General features: G+C 44.8%; 1 protein-coding gene across 26 annotated transcripts in view; it reads left to right on the plus strand.

Annotated features, from left to right (window-relative positions):
- CSGALNACT1 (chondroitin sulfate N-acetylgalactosaminyltransferase 1) overlaps positions 1 to 13,669 on the plus strand; it is a 336,716-nt gene that overhangs the window by 129,435 nt on the left and 193,612 nt on the right. For 9 of the 26 annotated variants that reach the window (XM_027962570.2, XM_042241411.1, XM_060407085.1 and 6 more), the window contains one exon: positions 9,899 to 10,016. The exons of the other annotated variants lie outside the window; for them this stretch is intronic. The gene's annotated coding sequence lies outside the window, so the exon portion shown is untranslated. The remainder of the gene's footprint in view (positions 1 to 9,898; positions 10,017 to 13,669) is intronic. 26 annotated transcript variants of the gene reach the window in all.

Below are 13,669 nucleotides of genomic sequence, written 5' to 3' on the forward strand. Positions count from 1 at the left end.
AGACCCAGCGCAGGCAGAAATAAACGAACAAAGAAGACCCGTGGTTGCCGGGAGCTGGGGAGGCGGGGGGGGGGGGGGGGGGGGGGGGGGGGCGGGGGGGGGTGGCGTGGATGACAGGCAGAGCACACGGGCCTCAGGGTGGTGAGGCTATTCTTCGTGACCTTGTGACGGTGGGGACTTGTCTGCATTTGGCAGAAACGATAGGCTGTGTCACCAAGAGCGAACCTTAATGAAAAGTGTGTTAACGCCTTACTGACCAGGGGACTTTTTGCAGTAACTGACCCCTGTGGCTGGCGATTTGTTATGTAAGCGAAAATTGAAATATTTCTAGTCAATAACATTCGGGTGACAAAAGATGTATTATCAATAAGTCTCTGGTCAATAATGTATAACTAAGTATCTGTATTAGTTCATCAGTTGTAAGGAACGTTCTGTAAGAATGAAAGATGTAAGTAATAGGGGAAACTCCCGTGGGTTGGTTGGGAGTCCCTGGAGACTATACTTTCAGCTCAGTTTCTCTGTACACTTAAAACTTCTCCAAAAGTTTGCCTGTTAATTAAAACAATTAGCCAAAGGTGAAAGAAATTCAAATTTCAGTCTCCATAAATGAACTTCTGCGGGGTACACACCCAGGGCACTTTCATGGGGTAACTGCAGCTGCATCACCATCCACACGGCCAGATGGGAGGAGGCCTCCAGGGGCCTTTGCTCTGTGCTGAGCACTGGTTCTGCTTTGAAATCTTCAGGGAGTTCCCTCCCCGCCTGTCCTGGAGTCGCTTCCCAGCCACCTCCCCGAGTGGGCAGCCCAGGTTCTCATCTGTCGAATGAGGGTCATTGTTCTCCCCTTTCTCTTAAGTTTCTTCTAATTCAACTCGTCACGTCCACAGGGAGGCTGTTGAGAGAGTGATAATCAGAAACGTGGGTTAACTTATGGGATGAATGAGGTCCCCACCAAAACATCGAGGTAGAGATTGGGGAGGTGGAGCTGATGTCAAACCAGGTTAGCCGCACTGTGATGGATGGAGGTTTTTGCAACTGGAAAGGAACATCACTGATTAAAAAAAAAAAAAAATGCCAGCAGGCAGAGGACTGGTCAAGCCCTTACATCTTTGAACTTAGCAGAGTGTGTCGGGTAGTGGGAAGGCTGGGCTTGAAGGCAGAAGAGCGTGGGCTGGAACTTCCCCTGTCCACCCTGGCAGCCGAGGGACTTAGCTTGGAGCTCAGCCCATCTGCAGCTCAGTTTCTTTGTCTGTAAAATGGGCAAGCTGATACGGTCAGATAACACATTGCACGCCCTTCCCGGGGCCTGTGCAGCCCTGGAGGGTGGGGAGAGGGGCTCGTCACACAGCTTTAATTTTGAGTCGAATGAACTGCCAGTTTCATTCTTTCTTTCGATTCCTCTGACTGGTACTCCTTTGACAAAGCTCTTTCCTTCTCTCTGGGTCCTCATCGGGCTTTAGAAACACATGGATCAAAAGGGACCACGTGTCCTCCTAGGGACATGTACAGAGTGGCCGGGAATGACCACTCCCCAGCATTTTCTGTGATGGTCATGGTTCTCTCTTTTTGTTCTTTTTCTTTTCTTCCACATTATTAACTCCTGTTCTGACATTTTCTTTGACTTGCTTTTTTTTTTTTTTTAATACTACTTATTGGGTAAGACACTGGGGCTGGCATCCTGGGTTTACCAACTGCATCCGTGCCCAAATTACTTCGCTTTTTGGAAACCCAGTTTCCTCCTCTGTAAAATGTGATGAATACAGTGTCTACTGTAAAGATTTAAGTATTCAATATGTGGATAAACATAAAGTTCTCAGAACAGTACAGCTGCCTGGCGAGTCCTCAACAAATGATCAGCTGTTTTAATTTGTAAAGTATGTTTAGTTATTTATTTGCCTGTGTTGGGTCTTCGCTGCAGCACGTGGGATCCTGGGTCTTCATTGCAGCCTGTGGGATCTTCACTTGCAGCGTGCTAACTCTTAGCTGTGATCTGACTGGAGAGTGAACCCAGGTCCCTGCACTGGGAGCGTGGAGTCTTAGCCACTGAACCACCAGGGAAGTCCTGATGATATCAGCTCTCTTTAAACTTTTTACTTTGAAATCATTTAGACTCACAAGAAGTTGAAGAAACAGTGTAGAAAGTTCTCCTGAAACCATCGCAGCTTCATCTAATGACGGATCTTCCATAGTGACAATGCTTCGTGAAACCCAGGAAACTGCCCTTGGTACAACAATATTAAGCACAGACCGTGTTTGGGTTTCGCTCTTTTTCGTGCTCTCTTTTGTGTGTTCGTGTGTGGGTGTGTACAGTTCTGTGACATTTCAGGACACACCTTCATGCGACCACCACCTGGTAGGATGCAGGATTGTCCTGTTTGCACAAAGGCTGTCCTGTCACGGTCACCCCTTCCTGGACACCGTGGATCTGTTCTCCGTCACTTTTGGAGAACGTCGTGCAAGGGGAATCACACCTTTGAAGATCGCTCTTCCGCTCAGTGTAATGACCTTGAGACCCATCCAGGTTGATCATGGGACAGCAGTCCTTGCCTTTTCACTGTGGAGCTGTGGCCCCGAGTTCGTTCGTCCATTGACCGTTTGAAAGACATTTGGGGTGTCGTCAGTTCTTTGGCTATTACAGACAATGCTGCTGTGGAAACTTATGTCCACTTTGTGTGAGCGTTTTTCATTCCCTAAAATTGTGATTGCTGAGTCATGTGTGAAGGGTATGTCTAACTTAAAAAAAAAAACCAAAACCGTCAAGCTATTTTCTCTGGTGCTGTCCCATTTTACATTTCTGCCAGCAATGTAGGCGACCTCCAGTTTCTCTGCGCTGCTGGGTTTTATTTTTGCCATCCTAAGAGCCATGAGGCAGTATCTCACTGTCACTTTAATCTGCATTTCCCTAATGGCTAGTGGTGTTGGGCATCTCCTCATGAAGTTATTTGTCATCTGTATATTCTCTTTAGTGATGGACTGGTTTCCGGCCTTTTGCTCCTTTTAAAAATTGGATTCCGTGTGTTCTTACTATTGAATTTAGAAAGTTCATATGTTCAGCATACAAGTCCTTTGCAAATGTTTTCTCCCTTTATGTGGCATCCCCTTGCAGGATGTTTTTTAGAGTGAAAGTTTTTAATTTATTGAATTTTTTCCTTTATCGATCATGCTTTTGTTATGTCTGCAATTTCTTTGCCTAACCCTGAATTGTAAAGATTTTTCTCCTCTGTGTGTTCCTAAAAGCTTTATATTTTTACGGTTTACATTAACATCTAGGATCTATTTTGATTTAATTTTTGTTTAAGGTATGAGGTTTAGATTGAAATTCTCTCCTGTTCTTTGAGTATGGATAAACAATCATTCCGACACCATTTATTGAAGACACTATACTTCCTCCAGTCAGTTGCTTTTGTGTCTTTGTAAAAAAGATTCATTGGCCATACTGATGAGCTCTTTCTGGGTTCTTAAATCTGTTGTATTGATCTGTGTGTCTATGCCTCCGCCAATAAATACCCCGCTGTCTTGATTATAGAGTGAGCCTCAAAACGGAATATTATGACTCCTCTCTCTTCTTCTTCTCTTCCCAGATTGCTTTCAGTTATTTTAGTTCTTTGCCTTTCCCTATACATTTTAGAAGAAGCTTGTCTTTGTTCAACAAAAAACGCTTTGCTGAGATCAGCTGTGATTTTAAATAGTTATTACTTTTCCCACTCTGAATTTGTTTTATTGTCTTACTTTATCATTCTCACAATTGCCTAGAACCAAAGTGGGCTTTAGAGATCACTTAGCGTGATTCCAGTGATTGCTGTGGAGACAATGTCATCTTCCTTCAGAATAGATTCCACCCTGGTGAGTGCTCCTAAGATCACTCGGGGTCAGCTGGTTGAGGGCCGGGGTTCGCAGCTTCTGAGTCTTTCGTCTGAAGAATTTTAGTCTCTGGAAGAATTTTAGTGCTTTCATCTGAAGGATTTTCAATTTGTCACAAGGCCTCGTCCCCGCTAAACCTACCGAAACTCTTCTTTTTCCCTTATATTGTTCTACTTTCTTGAAAGACATTATTTTAGAATTTGCTGTTGAGTGCTAAAGATAACATGATCAATGGTATGGAGTCCCCTTGGAAACTTGTTAAAAGTGCACGTTCCTGTAACTGGGGGTTTTGATTCAGTAAGTGTGATGTGCAGCTCAGGGACCCACAATTCTTGTTTGTTTGTTTGTTTGTTTGGGTGTTTATGAACTTTTTGTTTTGTATTGGGGTATAGCGGATTAACAATGTTGTAATAATTTCAGATGAACACCGAAGGGACTCAGCCATACGTATACATGGATCCATTCTCTCCCAGACTCCCCTCCCATCCAGGTTGCCATATAAGAGTTCCATGTGCTGGTTAGTAGGTCCTTGCTGGTTATCCTTTTTGGATATAGCAGTGTGTGTATGTCCATCCCAAATTTCCTAACCATCCCTTCCCCCGGCAACCATACATTTGTTCTCCCAATCAGTGAGTCTTTCTGTTTTCTAAGTTCACTTGTATCCTTTCTTTTTAGATTCCACATATAAGGGATGTCATGCGACATTTCTCCTCCTCTGTCTGACTGACTTCCCTGTCTGACTGTCTCTAGGTCTGCCCATGCTGCTGCAAATGGCTTTATGTCACTCTCTTTAGTGGGTGAGTGAGACTGCATTGTATGTGTGCACCATGTCTTCCTTATCCTTTCCTCTGCTGATGGACCTCTAGGTCACTTCCGTGTCTTGGCTATTATAAACAGCGCTGCCGTGAACATGGGGATGCATGTATCTTTCTGGATCATGTTTTTCTCCAGATATATACCCGAGGTGGCATCACAGGGTCATTTGGTAGCTCTGGTTTTAGTTTTTTGAAGAACTTCCGTACTGTTCTCCATAGTGGCTGCACCAGCTTACATTCCCACCTACAGTTTTGGAGGGTTCCCTTCTCTCCACACCCTCTCCAGCATTTATTGTTTGTGGGTTTTGTGTGTGTGTGTGTGTGTGTGTGTGTGTGTGTGTGTGTGTGTGTGTGTGTGATAGCCTTTCTGGCTGGTGCGAGGGGATGTCTCATTGTAGTTTTGATTTGCACTTCTCTAATGGGAAATAGATGGGGAAACAGTGGAAACAGTGTCAGACTTTATTTTTTTGGGCTCCAAAATCACTGCAGATGGTGACTGCAGCCATGAAATTAAAAGACGCTTACTCCTTGGAAGAAAAGTTATGGCCAACCTAGATAGCATATTCAAAAACAGAGACATTACTTTGCCAACTAAGGTCTGTTTAGTCAAGGCTATGGTTTTTCCTGTGGTCATGTATGGATGTGAGAGGTGGACTGTGAAGAAGGCAGAGTGCCAAAGAATTGATGCTTTTGACCTGTGGTGTTGGAGAAGACTCTTGAGAGTCCCTTGGACTGCAAGGAGATCCAACCTGTCCATTCTAAAGGAGATCAGCCCTGGGATCTAAAGCTGAAACTCCAGTACTTTGGTCACCTCATGTGAAGAATTGACTCATTGGAAAAGACTCTGATGCTGGGAGGGATTGGGCAAAGGAGGAGAAGGGGATGACAGAGGATGAGATGGCTGGATGGCATCACGGACTCAATGGACGTGAGTCTGAGTGAACTCCGGGAGTTGGTGATGGACAGGGAGGCCAGGCGTGCTGTGATTCATGGGGTTGCAAAGAGTCGGACACGACTGAGCGACTGAACTGAACTGAACTGAACTGAGTATTAGTGATGCTGAAATCTTTTCGTGTGCCTATTGGCCGTCTGTCATGTGACTGGTTCTGGCCAGTGGAACGTGAGCATGGCCAGGGTGTCTTCTTTGGAGAGCTGTGTACTGAAGTCTTCTGCCCAGGTTTTGAGTGGGCTGTTTGCTTTGATGCTACTTTAGTGTCATGAGCTGTTTGTAAATTTGGGAGACTAATCCCTTACTGGTCGCATCGTTGGCAAATGTTTTCTCCTAATCTGTGGGTTGTCTTTTCATTTTGTTTATTGTTCGGGATCCCACAGTTTGAAGAGGCACCTCAATGACCCTGATGCAGGGAGGCTGTGGGCCACACTTGGATCCACCTAAGACTGAGGCCGATTGAGAAGTCGCATGACCTTGGAGTCATGGATGTGGGGTCAGCTTCCCACTCGCCTGTTTATTAGCTCTGTGCTTTGGTTTCTTCATCTATAAAATGGGAATAACACATCTGGTTCCCAAGTCTCCTCTCTGTTTAAACACGGTGTGTGTGAAGTTGGTGCCCACATCAGTGAAGACCGCTTCCTTCCTCCTTCCTCCTTAATGAACTGGGACGTTTGATGTGCATTTGAGGTAAAAATAGTGTCACCTGTTCAACAAACCACTTCACTTTCCTCTTGATCACTGGGAGACCACCCTTGCCTGCCCCTTGGGATCTGGGTAGGGTCATGTGACTGGTTCTGGCCAGTGGAACGTGAGCATGGCCAGGGTGTGTCACTTCTGGACGGAGAGGCCACGTCTGAACTCCCTGTGTGTGTCTGTGTCCCTTCTGGCTGCTTGACACCCGGACGACACTGCAGCAAGAAGGTGGGGGCAGCCTAAGTCCCTGAGTCACTGTGCTGATTTGGAAGAGAACTAAGCCTTTGTTGTTTTAAACCACTGAGATTTAAGGGGATGGGTGAGTGGTAATTACTCCAATTAATATACTGATGGATATTTAGAAGTGTAAAGCAAAATTATCTTTTGAATATTATGTTTATTATACTACTGTAAATGCTTCATTTTTATTGAGCTACAGGAAATACATTATGAAGCATGCAGGCAATTTCATCGGAGGCTGTAACACAAGCTATTCATTTGTGATTATAGATTTTCTTTTCAAACTGGAATATATGTGAGAGTTTTATGTATTGGTAAAGAAAGAAAGTGAAGTCGCTCAGTCGTGTCTGGCTTTGTGAACCCATGAACTGTAGCCTACCAGTCTCCTCCATCCATGGGATTTTCCAGGCAAGAATACTGGAGTGGGTTGCCATTTCCTTTTCCAGGAGATCTTCCCAACCCAGGGATTGAACCTGGGTCTCCCGCATTGTAGCAGACGCTTTACTGTCTGAGCCACCAGGGAAGTCCAAGTATATGTATTCGTGGCCTTATGTAATTCTCAAGCACCAGAAGGCAGCTCAGGTGTCCAGGTGAACGTCAAGATAATCATCTCTTAAGGATAAGGGCCATCGGGAATTAGAATGGCAGAAGCAGCAGTCTTGGAGGGTCTCCTCTGCCGAGGAGGTGGTCTGACAGTCTAGCGCGGGCAGGCATTCTTCTACTGGGAGAGAAGTGCTGGGCACTGGGAGGAAAGATGTTACCATTTCTCACTGTAAAACAGAAGGTTCTTGTATTCCGTGGAGTGGCTGCCCAGGGTCTGTGTCCGAGGCGTTTAACCGTTTGTCTCCAGTGACCTCAACGCAGGAGGGAGGTGGGCCCCTTCTTAGGTGGAGGCTCAGTCTGTGCTCCATTAATAAAAGTCACAGATCTCAGGACAGCATGTCAGCAGGGAAGCAGGCCTGTTCACCGCTTTCATGTGCCTTCTTTTTAAAAATTATTTATTTTAATTGGAGGCTAATTACTTTACAGTATCGTAGCGGTTTTTGCCATACATTGACATGAATCAGCCATGGGTGTACAGGTGTCCCCATGAACTCCTCTCCCACCTCCCTCCCCACCGCATCCCTCAGGGTCATCCCAGTGCACTGGCCCTGAGCGCCCTGTCTCATGCATCAAAGCTGGACTGGCGATCTCTTTCACATATGGTAATATACATGTTTCAATGCTATTCTCTCAAATCACCCACCCTCGCCTTCTCCCACAGAGTCCGAAAGTCTGTTCTTTATATCTGTGTCTCAAAAGATGCCTTCTTGACTTAGAAGTTTTTCCTTCTGGAAGGATTTATATTTTCATTATCATTCAGTTCTAAATAATTTTTGATGAATGAGTTATTTAAAAGTTTATTGGTTAATTCTAGACATTGGAGGATTTTTTTTTCATTTCTGTTAATTGATTTCTGGTTTGATTTCACTGTGATCAGTGAATGCACTCAATGTAATTTCCATCTTTAGAGATTTGCTGAGACTTGCATTTTGGCCCAGCAGGAGGTCAGTTGTTGTAAACATTCTGTTTACTCCTGAAAATGAGGCATGTTCTACAGTTGTTGAGTTTGGGAGAGTGTTTGTAGTGTTGTTCAATTAAAAAGTGTGTCAGACCAGCTTTATGCTGCTTGTAAGAGACACTTTTTGCATTAAGGACATAGAGATGTTAAAAGCAAAAGGATAGAAAATTTCAGTTTTTTCAGTTCGTACTGCTAGCTTCTGAGAGATGCGTGTTGGAATATTTCACTGTGATTATGGATAAGTGCTTATGCTTACCTGTCCCTCATTTCCTTCCCTTTTTGCTTTGTATGGTTCAAGCAATATTACATTTATACAAAATATAAGATTGCTATATCAGCCTGATGACAGTGATGTTTCCCTTAAAGTCTACTTTGATTAACAGAGCCCTTCCCGCTTTCTTTTGGTTAGTGTTGGCATGCTCTTATCTTTTTAAAAAGCCTATTACCATCAACCATTTGCATTCTTATGTTTAAAGTACCTCTCTTAGAAGCAGTTAAGTTTAATTGTGCATCTAATTTATCAATCTGTCTTGTAATAGGACTAGTCTTTTTGCCTTTGACAAAATTGCAGGTCTGTTTGGGTTTCAAGGTGCCGTCTGACTGTCTGATCTCCATTTATCCCACCTGTTCTTGTTTGTCTTTCTCTTCTTTTTTGCCTTGTTTTTAAACAAGTATTGTTTACTGTTCCGTTTTTTCTCTCTCTTCTTTGGCTTGTGGGTTATGCATTCTTTTATGTTCTTCTAGTGGTTGCCTTAGACAAGGGCTGGCTTATTAAAGGCTGACACAGATGAGCACTTTTCCTGTTTCCTGGCCAATACAAGGACCTAGCTGTTGTTCAGTAGCTAAGTGATGTCTGACTCTTTCCAGTCCCACAGACTATAGCCTGCGAGCATATTCTGTCCGTGAGATTCTGCAGGCAGGCATACTGGCGTGGGTTGCCATGCTCTCCTCCTGAGGATCTTAGGGACCCAGGCTTTGACCTGTATCACTTGTGTCTCCTGCATTGGCAGGCGGACTCTTTACCACTAGCTCCATTTGGGAAGCCCCTGGATGGATCATAGACCTAAATATATGAGCCAAAGCTATAATACTTCTCGTCCAAGTTCTGGGAAAACTCTAGTAAAGAAATGTACAGAGAAGCAATAGCTGTGTTTAAGTCAGTGACGTCTGTCCCCTTTCATCGGAAGATCGCTGAGTCAGCAGATAAAATTAGGATGCTTTTAACTAGTTTTGGAGAAACTAATGATGTGCTGGGACCTGTTAACAACCAGCTATCTGGGGAAAAAAGGAATTGCATATATATCTATACCTATGTACATAAATTACTTATAAATGTTACTGGTGTAGAGTATTAGTACACAATTTACAGATAACAATAAAATATGCAATGTTCTTTATCATAAGGTGGATTAGAAATCTTATCACCTTGGTCTAAACTACCCAGGTCTCACTCAAGGTTTTTCTGCTATTTTTACATTTTTTTTTTTTATAGCATTGGGTTTCTCTGCTTGTCTGTTCAGATGTGAAGCAGGTAATTCCTCTCCTTTGCTGTGACTGTGCCTTCTAAGTGTGCACTCCCCGTGTCCAGCTGGCAGGTTTTGGGTGGGAGCACCTCACAGTCCCCACCTGAGTGCCTTCCCTTGCGATTGAGAAGGAGCATCTGACCGTAGCCACCTGCTGGGGTGTCCGTGTTCTCTTTCTTGCCCAATGCACAGAGCTCAGCATGTCTTAACAGTAAATGCTAATGTTAAAATGAAGAATTTTATTCTTTTCCAGCCCTGGGAGATCCTCTGCACTGTGTAATGGTAGAGAGTGTGTGATGCGCGCTCTTTGGGGGTCAGCTGCTGCCTTTGGCACTTTCTCCTTCTTTCAACCTCCCTGTGCAGCTCCTTAGGTAAGTTCCATCCTTACCCTCTTTTTAAAAGTGAGAAAACTGAGATCCAGTTAGGAACACTTGCACGAGGTTTCAGGTGGCCAGCCTGGAATTCAAACCCCAGTTCACCTGACTGTAACTGCTTGCTGCCCGGTGACTGGTCAGCGGTCTGTGCTGCTCCTCCTTAACCTTTCAAGGAACCTTGCCGGCCTCTGCTTCCCTTTCTATTCTCAGAATTTAGTGCTCCTTGAAGTTTAGAGGCTGAGGACAGGGCCATTTTGTTTTGGTCATGCGTGAGTATGTCAATGATACACAACGTGGGTTTTGAAAGAGAAGAAAGCTACAAGTTCGAGGAGCTGCCTCATTTCCCTCACCTGCATGAGAACCACCACTTGTCCTGAGTGCCTGCCTGGACGTCCCCCCAGCCCCGACTCCTGGAGCTTTCTGGAAGGGTCCGCAGCTGGGGTCTCCTCCTCCCCAGCCCAGCTGCATCATGGCCCTACAGTGAGCATTTTAAACACAGATGGGACCATGTCCGTCTCTCGACTAGGCTGTGTTAGTGGCTCCATGGCCTTGTGGACGTGGTTCCTTCCCTCAGGGAAACTCCCAGCCTTCTCACGCCCTCCCCGCCTGCTTTTGGGCTCTCTGGGAGTCTGCACCCCCAGGCACGTTCACGGCTGTCTTCCTCTCTCCTGTGTCTCCTCTCATCTTCCTTCCCACCTTCCCACTCAGGCGTGGTTAGATGCTACTGCAGCCCCTACGATTCCCCCAGACTCCACAGCCTTCTGAACTCGGGGTGGTGGGGAGCTGAGGGTCTGTGAGGTCCCTGAGAGCAGGGGCGGTAGCCCCGTCATAGCACTGGGCCCTTGGGGTCAGTTGGCATGTTTCTGTGGGATGAGTGGGAAATGGAGGTTGGCCTGTTTCAACCACCGGCTCCCCACCCCATTAAACATTTCACTTGTTTTGAGGTGAAGAGTTCGACGTGGAAGAAAATGGGTGGTAGTAATAATTACATTATGTAGATCCAGCGGGAAGGGAAAAACCAGAAAGTGTGATGGATGCAGCTATGCTCGGACAGCATGCCAGTCAAGAACTGGGCAGGACACGCCCCTCCCTGGACCCTGGTTCCCAGGATGGGAGACACTGGGCACCACGTTTGCTGGGGTTCTTCCAGGCCTGTGGTCCTTACGGTCGTACTTGATGGCCGATGGATTCTAGGGTTGGGGTATATATTGTGCAGAGATAGAGAACTTCTCGAAAGATCTGGAATTCTGATTATTTCCTAATCATGATGGGGGGACAAGTCTCATTGTAAGCTCATAGGAACGTGCTGACTTCTACTGAGTCCCTCTTGTAAAAGCTTGTCTATTCTTCCTTCATATTGTTGAATAAATGACATGGTAACATAAATCAGTACAGTTTTATTTTAAGACACCCTCACATGTAAAATATGTACATCAAAATGAATGCAAAGTAATTCAGTGGCGATATCCAGGGGGCTGTTCCCAGGAGACTGCCTTCGCTTAAAATACGTTTGGAACTTCTGTTCAGAATTACCCGTGAGAACTTGCACACTCTCGTCTCTAACACTGGCAGATCTGTCTTTGCAGGACAAATTTGTGAGCCAAGTGGGTGGTTGAACTGTGTTACTGCCTTGTTTATTGTTTATCGGTTTGCTTACTTTATGTTCATTTGGAGAACCTAGAAGAAAGAAGAAAATCAACCCAGTCTATATTCTAGTTAAAAACCAGTCAGTCCTTGGAAGAAAACTCTGAACATCATGGTTGCAGAGCCAGAAGGTGCTCAGAGTCTCAGAGTTCTCATCCAGTACAAGTCTTTTTTCTGACTTCCTTGCCAGTGCCCTGGGATGGGGTTTTTCTGTATCAGGAAGTCAGGATGCCTGAATTCATTTAAGGAAGCAAAGTCCTCTCAGGCCATCTTATCCTTTATCTTGGCCTTTAGGCCCTCTTTTTTTTTTTTTTAAATAGAGATGTGCTTAGTCTTGTCCAGCTCTTTGCAGCCTTTTGGACTATAGCTGCCCAGGCTCCTCTGTCCATGGGATTCTCCAGGCAAGAATACTGGAGTGGGTTGCCATTTCCTCCTCCAGGGGACATTCCCAATTCAGGGATTGAACCCAGTTCTCCTGCTTCCCCTGCATTGGCAGGCAGATTTTTTACCACTACACCATCTCAGAAGCCCTCAAAATCTGTAGAGCATGCACGATGCAATAGAAAGAGGAAGAACTTAGAAAGAGCTTGTTTGATTAGGTCTCATGAACTGTGCTAACACACACAGGTGGGTTTACCTATGTAAACCTAGGTGCTTTGCTTGTAAAAGCAAGGTCAGCCTCTCTGCCCAAGCTATTTTAGGATTATAGGGACCATTCATTCCTTTACTCAGTAATGGCTATATTTAGATGCCATTAGACCCTGGTGGTGTTAAAAAAAGAGATAGAGTCATGTGAGAGAGCGATTCTGGGGGGTGTGCATGTTGGTGTGCTTGAGTAGACAAGAAAGCCCAAGATATGTGAGCTGAAATAATACCTCAGAGAGCAGTTGCTAATATTCAGTTCCGTTGAGCAACATTCTGTTGAGCAAATATTTAGGAGTGGGATTGCTAAGTCAATGATATGCGAATCTTCGGTTTTAGTTCAGTTCAGTTGAGTCACTCAGTCGTGTCCAACTCTTTGCGACCCCATGGACTGCCACACGCCAGGCCTCCCTGTCCATTGCCAACTCCCGGAGTTTACTCAAACTCGTGTCCATTGAGTTGGTGATGCCATCCAACCATCTCATTCTCTGTCGTCCCCTTCTCCTCCTGCCTTCAATCTTTCCCAGCATCAGGGTCTTTTCCAATGAGTCAACTCTTCGCATGAGGTGGCCAAAGTATTGGAGTTTCAGCTTCAACATCAGTCCTTCCAGTGAACACCCAGCACTGATCTCCTTTAGGATGGACTGGTTGGATCTCCTTGCAGTCCAAGGGACTCTCAAGAGTCTTCTCCAACACCACACTTCAAAAGCATCAATTCTTCAGCGCTTAGCCTTCTTTGTAGTCCAACTCTCACATCCACACATGACTACTGGAAAAATGATAGCTTTGACTAGACAGATCTTTGGCAGCAACATATTAGGCACTCAAAAAGTTGAGGTGTTTTATCTTTGCAAATGTCCCAATTTTGTCCCCATATATCTTTCACAAATAGCTAGACAAGATAATAAAAAATCTTATCCAGTTTTCACACAAAAACCTGGTTTACCGAAAGCCTTATTAAAATTCAAAGTAGAAAATACTGTGAAGAAGGAACTAACAGTTTTGAAGAACACACTATTATTTTTAATGCTGAAAACAATCCAGTGAGGTCAATACTGTTGGTATGCCTATTTTAAAACTGAAGCTCAAAAAAGTTAAATGATTTTCCTAAAGTCATGTAGCTATTATGCAGTGATACCAATGTTTGAACATGCATGTGTCTTAACTCCAAAGTCTTTTCTTATCAACATTATCACCAGAGATGAGATTACCATGAAAAAGTGATGTTTAAGCTTCTGGACCCCAAGATGTTTAAGCTTCTGGTCCCTTCAAGACCAGAGATTCCTTGAGTGTAAAAAGTAATTCCCTGGTGGTCCAGTGGGACTTCAGTGTGGGGTGGGGATGTGGGTTCCATCCTTGGTCGG

The sequence above is a fragment of the Ovis aries genome, chromosome 26 (genome assembly GCF_016772045.2).
Source record: "Ovis aries strain OAR_USU_Benz2616 breed Rambouillet chromosome 26, ARS-UI_Ramb_v3.0, whole genome shotgun sequence".
Taxonomy (NCBI): Eukaryota; Metazoa; Chordata; class Mammalia; order Artiodactyla; family Bovidae; genus Ovis; species Ovis aries.